Below are 19,233 nucleotides of genomic sequence, written 5' to 3'. Positions count from 1 at the left end.
ATTCTGTACAGGCATTTGTTTAATTTAATTTTCTGAAGACAAATTCATGAGTTCCACATACGTGTACTGTTGCTGATAGTGATTTGTACATGGAATGCACAGACAACCCAATTTTTGTGGCCGCTCCAACTGTCTGCACTCCAAATACACCATGTCCCAAAAGTTGGTTCTCCCCAGAAAAACAAAGTTCAAAGACTGATTATGCAAGATAATCAGTTTATTCAATAACCAGTATTTCCTCCTTCCATTTTGATCTTGGCTTTTAGTCTTTCAGGGATGGAATGTACAAGGTTCTTGAGTGTGGCTGGTTCTATCTTCCCCAACTTCCACACAGCCCTAGACCTGAGATGTTTCATAGTGGACTGGCAAATATAAAGAAAGCAGGTACAAGATGACGTCCTCCAGCCCCACTTTTTCCTGGTAAGCAAACTGGAGTGTGTCTTGGGTGTGATGAATCAGGGTAACCTCACAGATGCGACTGTTCAGGTTTTCCCAAAAGTTCTCAATTGGATTGAGGTCAGGGGAGTTTGGTGGCCATTCCTTCAATGCAGAAAGCCAGATAGATGCTCAGAACGTCATTGCTGAGTCATACAGGCAGTGTGAGCAGGGGGACCATCTTGCACAAGAAACAATTCCAAACATCTGTTAAACATTTTCCATTCAGTATAAATCAGCAGAGGAAAATAAAAAATCCAGTTCTCCTAGTATTTTGGAGTCAGAGTTATGTCTTTCTTTGTGAAAGCTAGTCTCTTCTCCTTTTGCATTTTGGTGAGTCTTGCGGTTCGCTGCCTCTTGTAAGCTTTCAGTCTCAGTGTTTCTATTGAGTAACGATGCACAATGCTCTTAGAAGCATCTTCTGACTGAGTCGCCGGCATGACTGGTGTCTTTTACCTTTGGCCTTTCTCATCAGATCCTTGGCTCTTGCAGTTTGGCCTGATGGATGTCCTGATCAAGGCAAGTCTTTGAAGGATCCTCCTTTGTTGTACCTTTTCCCACCACTTCTGCACCCAGTGGATACTTCTGCCAAGGACTCGAGCTACTTGCTGATGAGTTTTTCCTACATTTCAAAGAGCAATTGCCTGTGCACAAATCTCAGACTCTGAAAGAGTAGCTTTTCCACCCTTACCCTTGGGCATGGTAACAATGCTTCAAAATTTGGTTCCGAGTGTAATGCGTTTTAGTCAAGCAAGAGATTTATGTACTTTGACCAGACAAACAACCAACCAGTACCTGATTGACCAGGTGTAACCCATTTTGGTGGTTTAGGGAAAATGCACCAATTCGTGTAGGAGCCCAGCGTGGATCTATTGAAGTATAAACAGAGCTGTGTCCACATCCACAGTCCATCTATTGGTCTGTGCACAGGGATGTGGAAATCATGAATTGACGTTTAGACTGCAAGGGATGAATCCTTCAGACGTAGTATCCACATGAAGTCGACTGTTTGGATTTTATGAAAAAATCGCCACACATATTGGTTGGATTGAGCTGAATTTTGCTGCACTTGCATAGTCCCCAGAGGATGAATCCCAACAGCAATGTTTCCAAATAATTGTCAAACAAGCTTGAGGTGAACTTCTGAAATGACACAAATGAAAAACAGCAAATTAGGCTTGTTTCCATTAATAAAATAACAGAAGAAGCTGAAAACCAAACCATTTGTTAGCTAACTGCTAAAACACTGAAGAATAAGAACATTATAGAAACATGGTTTACTAGTTTTTACTCGTTACACATAAAAGACTTAACAAATGTATCACCACTGACATTCACTGGTTTCCTTCTAACATAGAGCATGGATGGACCCAAATGCATTTGAGTCTCTTTGTAAATGTGTTTCATTTCAAATTGCTAATTGACTTCCTTAATGTTTTTTTTGTTTTTTTTAAAAAATGTACTGCACTACAATGAACAGCACTAACACAAGGCAGTAATCATTGTCATAAAGCAGAGCGCATGGAAACACCATGGGCTGGTCTTGTCCCTTTTGTAATCAGTCTCAAATAAACTGTCCATTGTGGTGCCTTTTCTTTTGTTTCTCATTACCGCCTCAGCCGAATAAATCCCTATCCAGTGTCTCACATGCCTGCTTCCTGCTTCACATTATTGAACCAGCTGGTTGGAGAAGAGGATGACAACCCCCAGCGAAAAATGATAACGATTTGGTCTTCCTGCTTGTCAGTGACTGGTGATTGCTCCTAAGTGCTACTGTGACAGTGGTATTGATCTACCCTGATATTCAACATCCAGTCACCTCTGTGCTTCATGTAAGCAGCACAAGCATATTTGTCTTCAAAGCTCACGATACATCTTCCTTTAATTGAGTATGCTCATAAAAGTTCACATACTCTGTCAAAATGTCTTTAATTGCTGTTTTGTTGTAGGAAAACACAGCCAGCAGAAAAAAAAAATTAAAGCAAAGGGAACATGTAGTTCAACAAATTCTTACAGTTAGCATGTATTCCCTTTCTAGTGAATGATTTTTTAAAAAAATGCATGGTAGCAAGGCTAAAACCGAAATAAACAAAAAGAAAAATTTAAAGCAGAGTGCTGTACTAGAGTGCAGCAAAGCACAAGCTTCAAGATAATTGTGTGTGATGTTGTTCACATCATGGGATGTAACTGAACTCTGTACAGCTCAGCAGCATCCACTGAGACAGTAAGACACAGTGTGCCTGCAACTCTTCAAACTCTCAATACTTCAGATGGAATCAGCCCTGTCTGGATTCTCAGCTCTCAAAAAGACGATGCTCACCAAACGCTTGAAAACTTATTACCTGGAAACACTGCTCTTGAAATACTATTTCAGTCTGGAAGGCTCTATCTATCTTGTCTGTTTTGCTGTTGTCTCTGGTAGGGGCTCCTCGGTATGTATAATACATAGTACATACAGACATACACAACTGTTGCTGTAATCATATATACAGGCCAAAAAAACATTAGAGTGGTGCCGTGTCTTGAGACAAGGCTCATGAAAAAATAATAACAGGAGCGCATATCAGCAAGAATATCAGCTGCAGTATGGACGATGCTGCATTGGATATGAGATTGACAGTAATGTTAGTTTAAAGGATGACACTGGTGGTGATTGAATTTAATGTAAATCCACGAAGACAATATAAACCAGCACTGAATTGATTATACTACATGAGTTTGTATATCCAAACCTGATATAGTTAAAATGGTCACAAATAAATACATTAATGAATAAATAATAATAAAACAGCCACACTGGCCACTGGCTGACATGCTTGTTGCATTATTGTGAACATACTGTTCATTGTGAATCTCACATACAGTGCCCTCTCACAATCCCTGTCCCTTTATGTATTAATCTGTAACTGAATGTAGTATCTAGATTTTCTCCCTGTCTGAGCATCATTTGTGAGAAACAGCAAACTTAGCAGTTTTAAGAAAATATTTAATATCCTTTTGTGATTTGTTTTAAAAGACTGACATCTTCAATATGAACTGGTGGCAGTGGGGCTGAGTGACGAGTAGGCAGTTAGAAAAGTATTGAAAAAGGGCGTAACACATTGGCTTTGGTAATCAGGTAGCCTGATTTGCAGACAGTATGAAAAGAATTATGTTGCTCCCAGTGATAAATCCACAGATAATCTAAAACTTACTTTGCAGTTCTGCTGAGATCTACTCATTGTTGATCTCACTGTCTTAGTTTTCTGACCTGGAACTTTACTGTTTTGATTCTTTTTCGCTGCTGTCATCCAGAGACACTCTATATAGGACCAAGCATGATGTCATCTGTTTGCTTGTGGACTGCTGCTTTGAAGCCCCAAGTGTGAAATTTAGCTGTCGACATCTTCATCTCCTGAAATCGGTGACCTTTGGATCTCACTGAGAACTCGAGGACATGATGCACATGCTAAAGTAATCATCTATCAATCACATGGCAATAAAATAGATCCTGCTTTATCATCTATTGCGCTCTAAATGGGACAATAATTTTAAAAAAAGAACCTCATGTTGTATTTAAAGAGACAAGAAATTAGCGGTTATGACCATAAAGTAATTGGAAAAATGTTTATGGTAACAGATTAAGGGAAAAGTAGGGTCAGTTTCTCATAGACTTCTAGAAAATGTGACTTCTCTTTTGCAACCAGTGGAGTCGCCCCCTGCTGGTTAATCAAAAGAATGCAGGTTTAAGGTCATCTATGTTGGCTTCTCTTCTCAGACCAGATGAGTGCACATATCTTTTCCATACAGTCTTACAGTCATTCACTCATCCATATTCAGTAACCAGATGTTTAAAGTATGTTGTGTGTATTCCATCTTTGTTTGAAAAATAGAACAAAGGGCCTATTTGATGCTCTGTTGCGTTATGGTGAGAGCTTACAAATTGAATTAATGTGACCCCATGTAAGCTGCATGAAAACACTTCTTTTACTGACAGCATATTCACTCAATTTGCAGTCTAATTAAAGCATATGATGCATAGCGAAGGACTCGTCAGTTTGGAACAATTCCATCCTGAGCAACACCTGCAGCTGACCTGTTTCTCTGCCCCATTTGGCATATCGCCTGTCCTTTCAAAAGAGTGAAACCAGGATATTTGTGTCACAACAAACCTGCTGTGGTGTTTCCTGATAAAAGGAAGATCAATCTTATAATACACCTGGGAGGTTTTATTGTGCCTGCCCCTCAGCCTTGAAGTGATAAACAGAGGGACGAGCACTTACCTAAAGCCAAGTTCTAACAAATAAAGAACTGAGGCAAGAAGGAGTAGAGATGTCTGCATTGCCCTGTTTTCCCTTTGGGAGGATGAGCAGCTTGTGATACCTGTATATGTCAGCCATTGGCCCCCACTGTGTCTGTAGAGACACACTGGGTGAAATTAATCACAGCAACAGTATCTCATTTTACCTCTACTCTGTAGAAGGAGAACAAAAGAAAAAGGAAATCCCAAAGAAAAAAGTTATTTTGTTAGTTTCACTTACTTACTGACTGAATGAATGAAGAGAGCACCTTTTCAGGATCTTTCATCTTCATAAGTCTGTTTTGCAGCCATGGGTAAGCTTCTTTATTCATCCAATTATAGCTACGTAGAAGGCAAGAGAACAGTGCTTTTGGATTGCTGAATACAGCATAATGCATGGTCAAATAGATTCTAAACACAGCTGACAAATCTATTTTCAAATGAGGTGAACATATTACAGTAAATACTGTAAACAGAGAAAGCAAGAAAAGAAGGTATGAAAGTCCTATAAATGAAATTTCGGAAGCTTTTGAGAAGCCTTTTGGTATCTGCCCTCAAAAAATGTACTAAGACACTTGTCCTGGTTACTGAATTGTGGATATGATGCTATAAACAGTCCGATCTCCAAGTGGAATTATTTATAGTGATGCTGCCTCCATGGCTTCCAGTCTTTTTCTGTTATCTGATGGCTTGATCAAACCAGCGACGTGACCGCAATGTCTTCCCTTCATCAAAACCTTCTATTATTCTCTTTCACCCTTTTAACTGTATAGAAGCCAAATGTAAAAAAAATGTTTAAAAAAACATCTAAAAAACGTTACTCAGTGTTACTTCCTCTTCTCTGCATGGAAAAGATTGCCATCACCCATTGGTTGGTGGATCCATTTTTGAAGCCTTGAGGTTGACACTTGCCCGTCACCATCTTCATCTTTTCACACTACATGTAATGGGCATTGGGTGGATCTGACTGACAACGCAAGGACACTGCACATGCTGATATTGTAGCAACCTGTCAATCACAAGGTAGCTCCGCCCTAAAACATACCATGCTTTATCGTCTATTTTACTACAAATGTGACTGTAATTTACTAAACTAACAACATGTTGTATTCAAAAACATGAGAAACTAGCAATTGAAACCATGAACTTAATTTGAGAATGTTTGTGAATGCAATAAATCAAGTTAAAAGTAGGGTCAGTTTGTCATAGACTCCTATACGATCTGACTTCTTTTTCAACCAGAGGAGTCGCCCCCTGCTGGATGGCTAGAGATAATGCAAATTTAAAGTGCTTCAGAATCCAGTTCAGTTTTGAAAATCAGAGGCTGCGTTCATCTTTTATATGCTTTCTGTTGTGTCAGAATAACAAGGTTGGGAAATGACCAAAAAGCAATGGTGACTTCCATCCATCCATCCATCCATCCATTATTTATACACCATTTAGTCCTCATTAGGGTCACATGGGGTCTGGAGTCTATCCCAGCTGACTTGGGGTGAAGGCAGGGGACACCCTGGACAGGTCACCAGTATATCACTGGACTATACAGATACAGACAAACAAGCACACTCACATTCACACCTGTGGACAATTTAGAGTTACTCATTAACTTCAGTTTATTTTTGGACTGTGAGAGGAAGCTGGAGTATCCGGAGAAAACCCACACATGCACAGGGAGAACAAGCAAACTCCATGCAGAAAGATGCAACGTGAGGTGACAGTGCTAACCATCGAGCCACTGTGTAGCCCCACTGCTGATTTCCATTATACAAGATCAATCCCTGAAGCAAAAAATGGTGTTGTGCTTTTCACACTGCGAAGTCTAACTCTGTACCCCACTGTGCACACTGGAGCCAACATTTGTGAGTATTTGATTCTGTTGTTTGGATCTGAAATCTCAGTTTGAGGACTAACAATAAAAAGGTTCTTCTCTGCTCTCAAAAAAACAAAAACAAAAAACAAAACATAAAGAAAAACGACATTAAAAACCCCCACAATATCCTAGCTCAGCCAAAAGAAGGCATTTGAAATTAATAGTGTGTTTGCATTTCTTGATGACACAGAAAAACCTCTTTCCCTCTTTCATTTATGTTCATCTGTCTTGATACAATTCACTAATCTTTAACTATATCACATGAAATCACTATGTCAAGACTCCCAGCTCTTTAGGTAATTTGGATATTCTACCTACTGCACCAAAGTTTCTCCTAATCGTTGCTCATGGTGTTGATCTTGGAATTGGCAGGGGATTGTCCAGGACACATACTATTTCTGGCAGGCAGGTACTCATTAATGGGACATGGCATAGGTACTGGCCCCAAAGTGAAGAGCTCAAAGCAGAGCCACTCCATGTGGCACCGCCTCTGACAGAATCATTCATCTTCTCATTGTTGGTTGACTTTTTTGTGAGGAAGGACGGACAGAGGGGGGACAGTAACTTAAAGTAATTGCCAGTTTATTTTTGATTCAAATAATTGACTTGCACTGTTCATGTATTAAAATATGCAAATGTAGAGTTTACTTTTGCTGGATTATAAAATATGAATGAGTCTGCTGTGTGAACAGTCCTGTGGCTTTAGAGGGAGTTCACTTTTTTCTTAATTTTTCATGGTCAGACACAACAGATATTTATAAGGCATCTGATTTAGCTTTGGTTCATAATTATTCACATTAAGAAGAAAGTGAATAATAACAATAAGAAAACGGTTGCAACGAAGCTGCTGCTGCCTGCTGTCAGCACTGCGCGGATTAGGTTTGTTCTTCTGTTTACTTTCACGGCAGTTGGCATTAAGAATTTTATCAGTTGATTTTTTTTCGTTTCTGAGTTAAAATGAGTGAGGTTTTTGCTATTGCACCACCACACTTCAATGATGACAAGAACAGCATGCATGCCAGTATGTTTATTAAAGTGAATCAGTGATTACTTACCCTCATACATCAATGATAGCCTCATTTCACGCATGATCTATGATGCCGAAGATACAGAAAAACAGAAAAGCGTGGCAAAAATGGCACACAGTAAATATTTCAGAGGCACCCCAAAATTTCGCAAATCCTGTTTTCAGGGGAGCTCATGTCTAATTAAGAGGAACAAAGCTCCCCCGGCTCCCCTGTAGTTTGAACCCTGTATGAGTCTTATTAAATAAAGCTTTTATCAAGCACAAACATGCATTTGTATTTAGAAGGATTTACTGATACTGTTGACAATTAAGGGAAATTGCTTAAATTCTGTTCCCTGAAATTGAGGCCAATTTTTGTTGACAGCCTTAGCTCAGAGATGAAGACTTTACAGCATAATACAGAACTAAGCGGGAGAGGAGAGGAGTGAGTAGAGGGGAAAAACAGAACACATGTTTTGGGTAATGTGATCACAAACTACACGATATGACAAAATCCGTACTTACAAAACGAACATGGACAATCTGAGAGATGGTCTGACAAGTGTCCCCCTCAAAACTGTGATCAAATTATCCATCTATCCATTATCTATACACCGCTTCAGCCTCACTAGGGTCATGGGGGGCTGGAGTCTATACCAGGTGTCTTAGGGTGAAAGTAGGGGACATCCTGGACAGGTCACCAGTTTATCACAGGGCTACACATACAGATAAAAAATCTCACTTGCATTCACACCTACGGACAATTAAGAATAATCAGTTTTCCTCAGCATGTGTTTGGACTGTGGGATTAAGTTAGAGTACCCGGAGAACATCCACACATGCACAGGGAGAACATGCAAACTCCATGCAGAAAGATTCCAGGGAGACCGAGACGCAAACCGGGGATTTTCTAGCTACATGGCTAAAGTGCTAACCACCAAACTACTGTGCAGCCTGTGATCAAATCATGTCATAGTAAATATTTTAAAATCAATTTTGAAGTAAGTTATTGCCATAGTTTTTGAAAATGCTTTAAGCTGCTGCATGTTGGGATGGTCTCCAGTCATGAGTGTTTATCCACCATTAACTTACATGAAATCAGAATTGACGGTGGAACTACACGAAAAAGTCACACAGTCGATGGACCCAAATACGTCCCAAACTCTTTCCAGAGACAGTGTAAGCATTTGTCCTCGTTGCTGAACCTTCAGCTCCCCCAGTCTGATCAGACAGTGCACACTCAGCAAAGGATCATCAGTTGGTTGTCTTATACTGCTAAGTGCCCTCAGAAGCTACTGACCGCGAATGTGGAACCATGATGCTATTTTAGAAAGGAGGCTAAGAAGAGCTAGAGCGTAAAACAATTTTCAAATACCGCATCCATTCTATAAACCACTTACCTTTTTCAGGGTCAGAGGAGGTCAGCATCTGCCCATTCTCTCAGATGGATAACACACATAGTCAGACCAATGCAGTCATACTCACACTGCCAATTTGTCTCAAGTGTTAAAGTTTGGACCAAAGGTTTTTAATAGGTCTAGCCGCTTCTTAATTACTCGGAGCTGACCTGGGACCTTGGCTTATTTGGGTCAGGAAGCTGTTTGCATAAACACCTGCAACTGTTTTGCACAAAGGTTTTATCTACTAAAAATGAGGATCCTTTAAAAATAAATCAACTTCATAGAAAGTGTGATAAACAAAGGCTACAACGACATCAATACGAGAAACCATATTTTGTGCTAACGCCCAATTCTCCTTATTTGTGCACATTTCGTGCATTCAAGGCTCTTATGTTGTTCCAGACATCTGTGAGTTTGCCATCACTAGTCTGTGGATAAAGTCTACCTCTGTTGCTTCTTTCTCTTCATACAATCTCAGACTGACAGGATCATGTAGAGATCAGGGCTGTGTGGAGGTGGTACCATCAATTATGGGACTCCTTGTTTCTTTTGTTGCTAAATATTGTTGTTTATGACTCCAGCTGGATGTTTGGGGTTGTTTTCAAGCTGCACACTGAATGTGGGACCAACACCTTTTGCAGGGTACTATATATATCGACAGAGTTTACAACATTACTATAATGTGTTGCCATGCAATATATAATGTTTAATATGGGGCTTAAAATGCAGGATGAGTAAGAACTAAAAGGAAAGGTCACTGTTAAAGGTTTACCTGCTTGTTTTGTTCCCTAGTATACCACAAAAAAAAACAGTATTAGACAGGAACTGCACCACTGTTCTTGAACAGCGACACTTAATTACCATGGTGATTGGAGGCCATTAAGATCCATGCCAGTAGCCTTTTAACAGAGCTAGTTAAATCTACTTTGCAACTGTTGTGCTCAGTGGAGTAGATGTGCCAAAGGAGGAACCAGGGTTTTTGTCACATTGTTAGTATGAATAACAACGATGCCATGTTGTAGGTTAAGAGGCCTTTTAGGACTAATTTAGTGCAGCAGCTCTCTGGAAACAAAAGTCTCTTTTGGCCATTTAGGTTTTCATTCTTCACCAACCAAACTTTTTCTTCAGTTTTCCATTTTGCACCTGTAAAGTCCATCTCTAGTCATCGATTATACCCATGAAAACTCATCTCTGTCTGTCAAAATTACACATTTAGAAGTTTTTATTTGAAAATATCCCATCCTGCCTTAAAACGGCTTACGTATAACGTTGATTCCTTTAGAATGTGCAGATCTATGATGTTGCCGCCTCTTTTTCCATCTCTGCTGCTTGCTGTAGCACAAACACACCAGCTCACCTACGACTCTTCTCAAAGACTGTAACACTACTGTAGTCTGAATCCATGTTTTTTTTTAAGACTGTCATCAGTATGCAGCCGTTTCATGGTTGAAATACTCAACCGTGGTGCTGACTTCACCACCTGCCCTCGAAGCAGCTGTACTCTTAAATTAACTCTATATACACCTGTCAGGAACATATATATTAGCTATCGAGACAAAAAAAAAACGTTCTTTGTACCAGACTGTAAACACTTTTATCTCTGCTGTAAAGTTGGCCATTTTAACTTGGGGTCGACAGAGGCTGACTTACTTTTGGAGCCAGCCTCAAGTGGACATTTGAGGAACTGCAGTTGGCTTAGTGTTTCAGCCTTGGGGGTTGATGTTGGCCGTGGCTCAACCACATGGATTGAAGACTAGCAAACATTCACAACAAGCTCAAAATGAAACATCAACCATGGCTCCTACTAGGGTTGTTAGTAACAACAGCCATTTACAGAGGGGCATTCATAACACGCAATTTCTTTAACTGTAATTTTCCGAATCATAATTTTTTTTCAGGTGACATTGAATACATACCTAATAATGTTTTGAGATGAAACGAGGTAATATTTTGCCACAATAGTGTTTTATTATAGTATTTTGTATGTTGGTAGGATGACTTTTAAGACTCATTTTTAATGTTGCAGTTTTGAAACAAGTCACTGGACACATTTGAAAGTCAGGGGGAGACAGCTCAGCTAATAAAATCTGCCAGCAGCTGTCATTTTGGAATTGACGGTCACCAGCAACAAGTGATAAGCTTTCTTTTTGTTTACCTCCATTTCTAATCATAGACACATTGTTTTACAGAATAATAACAATTTCAAGTGGTGTGACTTCCACTGTTATCAGCAGTAGCTATTTTATAGCTGCCCTGCGAGAAAAGGAAGCTTGACAGGTGTTGCCTTTAATTTATAGAAGTGCTAAACAGACACACAATGAAAGGAACAGAAGTGAAAATAACTACCCTGTCAGAGGTAATAGTTTAGAAAAAAAAAACATAATCAGGCCTTGGTCAGTTAAAGATTAAATATAATGCGTGGGGAAACAGGCCCTGACTTCTTCTCAAAGGCTTAATGGAAATGAGGCAGCTGTCCTTGACAATGCAATTGGATGAGATTCTACATTCTGCTCTCAGGAAGTCAGCTGTAATGGCTTGCTGCTGCATCGTACCAATCTGGAGCATCGCAGCTGATGCTCTTCTTATCACCTCTATCAATCATTCAGAAAACGTATCTGCTCTGTACCCTATTATTTTGGTTGCAGGGGGTCGGTGGGAAAACTGAAGTAAATGGACTAGTAAAGTGGCAGTATCAAATAAACAACATCAATTATTGTCCTATTCTACTCGTCCTCATCTTTGCTCCTAATCTGCAAATCCAGTTCATTTCAGAGAACAAATACAGTGTGTAAGATATTTAGCATCCTCCTCCTCTGAGGAAAAAGAATGTTGTTTAACAATCAACAAACATTTTAATCAGCACAGGCCCTTAGGGGACGGGCTTCATGTCTCAGGATGGGTAAATCGTAATACATAAAGCTCCACTGAAACCTTGTGCAAATTTGCTCACTTTTGCAGACGTTTGAGACGGTAGTGAAAGCATTAACTTATGTAAGGAGGGATGCTGAGTGTAATGAAGTTTTGTGCAGCATTCTCAATGTCCTGCAGGGTAGGAATGTCCAATCATTTTGTGCTGTCCTCTACAGTCAGCTTATTCAATATACATTAGCTCAGTTAACCTGGATTTTGTTGCAGAACACCCACCATGCAGAATATAATTTTCTTCAACCCAAATGCCTAAATCCATTCTGCACTAGGCTCATAAATTATAAATTAACCGCAGATTAAGAAGAAAGAGTCCTTCCTCACTGTCTCACCTTTAAACCCTGAGGCAGACTCCCTTCACATCAACTTGCTACGAGGCTAAAAAGTCATGTCACGTTCTTGTGTTAGTGAACAGGAAGTGATGATGGATATTGCTGAAGGAGCTCAGTTTTTCTCGAAGGGTAACACAAGTTCCTTGGCAGTTTAATTGCAGTGTCAGGAAAACTTTCCTTCATGCACATCCGTAGTCTGCAGTGGAGTTTAGGGTGTCGAGTTACAGACAGCTACCAGACACTTCTGTAGAGCATCACCACAAGGCAATATTTCTCCACTGCCAGTGGACAGCAGGTAAGTCTGACAGACTATCAGCTCTGCTTAAGAGATGGATTTTCTTTAATGATCAATTATTTGATAGTGCATTGACCTATTGTGGTGCTGGCATAAGCAAAATAGAATAAGACCAACGTCTGCAGCCCTGTGAGACTGCATTCATCCTCATATAGTGGAGTTAGAGTTTTCAGGTTCTTCATGCAACTCAATTCCAACTCAGAAATTCAGATTTTGCTGAAAATTCAAATATATTGCTTTTGGATCCATGAATGCATTTTAATACCTTTTCATTTAAGATATACATACATACATATATATATATATATATATATATATATATATATATATATATATATATATATATATATATATATATGTAATTAACTTTTAGTCCATTTGCTCAATATAATAATGCTTCTTCAACAGTTCTTCAGAGTTCTCTGTTTCTTGAAAGCCCCATCACCACTTGAAGAACATTTGTGTTTAGGGCCTTGTTCTTCACGTACTGCATATGTGCCTTTTAAAGTACTAAAGGTTCCTCATTTTTGGAAAGTATAACATAAAATTAGACCAGCAACTAAAGATTATTTTCATTTTCGATGAATATGTGGTTTATTTTGTAAATTAATCATTTAATCATTAGACAAATGGGAGATATGTCACAGTTTGCCAGATCCATTAGGGTTGTGGAGAGCTGGAGTCTATTCCGGATGAAGTCAGGGGACACCTAGATGGGTCACCAGTGTATCACAGGGTTACACAGACAGACAGGCAGAGAGAAGCCAGAGTACTCAGAGAAAACCCACGTATGCACAGGGAGAACATGCAAACTCCATGCAGAAATAAAACTAAAAGTCCACAACAGAGATGAGTTTTAGGAGTTTAATCAATGACTGGAGAGGGACGTTAATAATGTGATGATCTCGAGCTGATATGGAACTGCATGAATTGACATTTTGGCTTAAAACAAATGAAATATGGTATTAATTAACTTTTTGAGGACGGGTCCATTAGTTAAGGAACATTTCAGTGAAGTTACAAATGTATTGCTTATTAGCGTTTTCTTATTTTTACCTTTATTAATGTGAAATTTATTGACACATTGAGCAGTTCATCCAAACGTTGTTGAGATGTCCAAAAACAAAAAGGTGAGTTGGTGAGCTAACTTTGTGATTCTGCAGCTCATGTCTGCTAAAAACAAAAATTTCCTCTAATATAACTGCTAGTTCTACATGACAACAAAATCTACTTTTGCCTGGGTTTTCATACACAGGCATGCAAAGGCAACAGGTGGCAGTAGTCAGCATGTGTCCTAATGTCCATGTTCTCAGTTCACATGGATTTCCATCACTGCATGTCTTGCATTTACAGCCACAAGTCTCGCAGAAGCTACAAAAGCCGTATCCCATGCTTTAGGACTAAGCTTAAATGAAATGAAAATCCATAAGCAGATTGGAAGTTTAGAAAGCTCATGTGAAGACCTGTGGAGATATTGTAGAAAGCCTGTGAGCTGCGCTTCAACGCTTGAGCAGTTTAACAGAGTCCTGATGTAATGTCCTGCAATGTCTCCCCCGTATGGAGCAACACAATCACTGTCTTTCTTCCTGACTTTCCAAAGTTTTTCCAAAGTCTTTATTATCTTCCAATCATATTCCACAACATGTCAATGTACCCCAGAAGTCTTGCTGATGTTGTCATTATTAATGGCAAGTCATGCATCTGTCTCTCTGGGCAAGGGCTTATTCACTGTGTGACATTGTCTATCGCTTTGTCATGTTCGCTGTCTTACACCCTCTCGTCAGTGTGTTGCCTCTGGTCCAGCTCTGGTGTTTTGAAGGGGACCACAGCTGCGCAGACTCACATTTAATCTGTTCCACCCGCTGACGTTGTCACCTGGCAGCGTGTTGTTTCCTGAAACATGACTCAGACCAATTAACAGGACATTAGTCCTGATCATTTCAAATATTTTAAGCTCCAGACCCTTCTCATAATGCTACGAGTAGAAAAATGAATTTAAGATCAGGGTGTGATAAAGGAATTTTGAGACAACAAGGCATCATTTTTTGTTACTTCACTGAATTTTAGAGTGGTTTTTAAAATGTGAATTATTTTGAACGTTTATTGGATTTTAAAGGTGACTGAGTTTGACACTCAGACTGATTATTACAGGCTCAACTGTTTATTTATTTCTACATTGTAGATTCATACTGAAGATTAACACTTTTTTGTTTACAACATAATTCCATATGTATTATTTTATATTTAGATGTCTTCAGTATTAATCTACAATGTAGAAAGTGTGTTCAAACTGTTGACTGGTAGTGTATGTGAGAGCAGGAAAATATTGATTTTATTGCCCCTATATGTTCCCTTTGAAAGGCACCATCAAACCAAACTGTTTGTTTTTTTAATTTAAGCCCGAAGACGCCATTCAACAAAAAGAGAACGCTGCTATTGATTAACATTAATCTAAATTGTTTTCATGCCAGAATTTATCAGCATTCAGCCTGAGACAACTATTGTTTCTCAAACGATGGGAATTCAATTTCAGTTTGATTAATGCAAATTTCTATAATTAGAAAACGATGTCCCAAGTAAAAGATTGAGCAAAATGAAAACAAACCAACAAACAAACAAACAAACTCACATTTCTTCACGGTGGAACAAACAATCTCCTTGCCTTATTAACAGAATCTAATAAAATCTGCAGCTGTGTGTGTAATAAAACAAAAGAGAAAGTGTATCTGTGCTCAGATAAGATTAATAGAAGAGAGCAGTCAGGGATGGAGCAGAGAGCCGACACAGATTTCCAGGGTGAGAGCGAGCAGATTTCCAAAATAGTCCCTGTAGATGCAGCTATTTATGTGGAGAAATGAACCATTACTGTATCTAATTTGTGGCAAATTGATCCTGGAGACTCAGGCTGTCATCCATCCTCCTGCTTGTGTGTTTAGACTCCGATTTATACTTTGTCAGAGGGGAATAGAGCTGGGAGGACAAATGTGTCAGCTCACTGCTTCTCTGAGACCCCTGTCACAGAAGAGCTATGATGGTGAAGAAGCCAGCCGAGGAAGGATTCACTCATGTTTTTGGCATCAGAAAGCTCTGCAGGCGGACATCACTGAGCAAGCCAACCTTCAGGTGCAGCTGGGATATAATAAAGTGAAAGAGGACACAACGCCTACCTGGTCCAATTTGCAGATAAGAGTATTGGTTGACTAATAGAAAACAGAGGGAGATTAATGAATAAAAAACATCCTTATTTGAACTTATATACTAGAAGAAAACTTTCAATTAATTGCATTCTTTAAATAATAACGTCTAAGATGGCTGCACAGTGGGCGGTGGGTAGCACTGTCACCTTGCAGCTAGAAGATCCCTGGTTGGTGTCCCGGCCTTCCCGGGATCTTTCTGCATGGAGTTTGCATGTTCTCTGTGTGCATTTGTGGATTTTCTCCAGCTTCCTCCCACAGTCCAAAAACATGCTGAAGTTAATTGATAATTCTAAATAGTTCGTAGGTGTGAATGTGGGCGTGATTGTATAATTTGTCCCCTGCCTTCACCCTAATTCAGCTGGGATAGACTCCAGCCCCCCGGCTACCCTAATGAGGATTAAGCGGTGTATAGAGAATGGATGGATGGATCTCCTCAAAGATGAATGTTTCATTGTTATCAGTAGGGGGCACTAACTACATCCATGGCAGAACAGATCAGACAATCCCAACACATGTCACTAACAATTCAGATCGTTACTCGTGCCAAACCAAACGGGTCCATCTAGGAGGGATTGTGATTAATGCTCTCTGACTTTCCAGGAATTAAGGGGTCTTCCACCTGGTTATCCCGCTGATGATACATGTGCATAATGCAATTTTTTGCCTCTAGAGTAGCACAATAAGCAGCATATGTGCAGACAGGTGACAAATTATAGGAAAACCATGAGTGGGAAACATGCAATGAATGAAAATGCTTCCATGCATGTAAGGGTAACGGGTAATGATTTGATGTGGATAAAATTGATGTTGGAACATTAGACGGTGCTCTCTATCATCATCATCATAAAATCATGTAGAGGAATAATAGTTGGAAAAATGGAGTTTGTCCTTCCAGCAGAGCATATTTAAAGGTCATGGTTGTGATTGAGGGTGGGTCAAGGATGTTCATTTGGGCGATTTTTATATATGCTGAAGGCCACACTGAAAGCACAACAGAGGGGAATAAAACTGAGTAAGATTTAGAAAACAAGTAGATGGAGAATTCAGTAGAGTTGAGCCAATTAAACAGCAGACATCTGCAGAGCCTCCACTGACACAGAGTTGTAAATCCACCCGTCCTCTATTCAGAGACTCACACGGAAAACCAAACAGAACTGAACGAGAAATTGTGTTTTTCATCCCCCTTAAGTTCGGTGGCCTTTGGCGAGTAGCTCTGCTCTGGCGTGCAGGTATGCAGAGTGCAGCGTGGATGAATTTTGAATCACTGATTAAAACATTAGTGTAAAGTAGAAAGAGAAAATTTTAAAAGACGCCTGAGGCAGGATTAATGTTTAATGAAGGCACTTATTAGACCTGCAAAGTCCCACAAATTTATAAATAACTACTAAATGAAGACACCTAATGCAGAGCTACAGCTAAAACTCCATTATTACAGCTTGACTATGACTCCCACTGCTACAGTTATGAATATCATTGCTGACATGCTGCTCTCATTGCTCTCACTTTATAGTGAGAGCAATGAGAGCATATAACTGTAGTTATCTACAGTTATATGAAAAAGTCACATCCTCTGACTCTCAGTCATGAAGTTAAACAGCAGCTGGTATCAATCACATAATCAATTACATTTCTAATGGCTAGCGCAAAGTTTGGTGTTTCTGTTCATGAACTGATATTGCATTATCCCCATCTGCTGGTGGAAACAAGATGATGCAAGTGTCCTGTAATACTGTACAGCAAAGTACACACCCTTTACAATACAATAAAATGATGCCACACATTTTGAAAGATAACTATATTTACTGAGGTACTGTACTAAAGTATGACTTTGAGACACGTAAAGTTACATAAGATGCAAATATTGTCTTCATCCATCAAACGGATGTGTCATTCCAGAATTGGAGGACATGTCTTCAAAATTTTGGGAAAAAAACTCTTCTCTTCTGCAATTTTCTGCTACATATTCATCAATAATAGATAATAAATGATCAAAGCCTTGATTGGCTCAGCTTACACATCAATGGTACCATTTTTATTACATGTTTTATTTGATGTTTGCTAACCCTACTCTAATCACTGGGTTGCTAATCCATGCTAATGCTAGCTTTTTCTCAGGAGCAGAAGATGGATATTTAGCTAGCTGTTACTGCTGACCAAGAGGACAAACTTCATGAGGTAAAAAGTAAAAATAATTTGTCTTATCCTGGTGATATGCATGACAGGGTTGCGTGGGGTAGAGCGAGACATTCAATCAAAGATGACAATGTTATGAAAATATGAATAATAGAAGAGAGGACATAGCTTTGCTCTGCCAATTCTTCAAGAAAACTGTTTGATGATGTTAATTCCAGCGTATGATGTGATTCATTGTTTTCTTCTTCTGCCAGCTAAAAAAAAAAAAAAAAGTTATGCTGTCAGAGTTGTGCGCACGTTCCTGTTATTTAAAATATTATGCTGATTAAAAAATGTTCCCACAATGACAAGATACATAAATGAAAAAAATGATACCAAAAAAATGAGGTTTAAATTTCATTTTAACTGTTTTATTTGAGATCCAATTTGGTCATCATGAGGGTGGGACAAGAGAAAAATGGAATTTCAGGGGGAACTCCAAACTTGTTTGGTGTTTTAAAAAATATTGTCAAACATTCTTTTCTCAATTTAAAAAAAAAAAAAAAGGTCTCTGGACAATTACATTTACACTACTGCATGTTTTAAGATTTTATACATGGTTATTTGAAATTTGATGGGTGGGATGTAAAATGTCCTCCAATTCTGAAATGATGCGGACACATTTACTGTCTGTGTTGCAGATTATTTCTCATTCCAAAACATCATCATCTACTTTTGAAATGGTGTAAATAAAATCTCTTGTTATGAAGCCATTTTTGTCTGGTCAACCTTATGTCAGTGCAAATCAATTTGTTTCTGCGTCTCTCTTTTTTTTAAAATCAAGTTTTCATTGTTTCCTCTTGTTTCCAGATATACTGCTGCAAATGTCTTCAAGCAGATGAAATGTTTTCACTGTCTTTAGGACTCAAATATAGATAGACATGTGTGTTTTTTCAGATTAAACTGCCCAGCAATTAATAAAACATTCAATATCAGCCCAGCCATGCAACAGCAAACAACAACTACAGTAACAACAATAGCAAAGACATCAACAGCAAGAACAACTATGAACATAATCAAAAGTAAATATCATTCCAGACTCACCAATGAGCTCCAAATGTGTTTGAGAACGACCCTGACACCATTCAGGCCACGATTCAAAATGCCAGCAGGGCAAACTGCAGCTCAGTCCTCCCCTTATGCAGCAGGGACATAAGGGAGTGATATAAGACAGAAAAAAATGTGAAAGTGTTCAATTGTTTTCATTTTTTAAAATTTAGGTATTGTTATAGATGTAAGTTGGTTCAGATTTTTCAGTCTTTTTCTTTTCAAGTTCTGCACTTTATTTTAAGATGTACAGTGATATCAAAAGCTATTTATTA

The sequence above is a fragment of the Acanthochromis polyacanthus genome, chromosome 14 (assembly GCF_021347895.1).
Source record: "Acanthochromis polyacanthus isolate Apoly-LR-REF ecotype Palm Island chromosome 14, KAUST_Apoly_ChrSc, whole genome shotgun sequence".
Classification (NCBI taxonomy): domain Eukaryota; kingdom Metazoa; phylum Chordata; class Actinopteri; family Pomacentridae; genus Acanthochromis; species Acanthochromis polyacanthus.
This window is presented reverse-complemented; position numbering follows the sequence as displayed.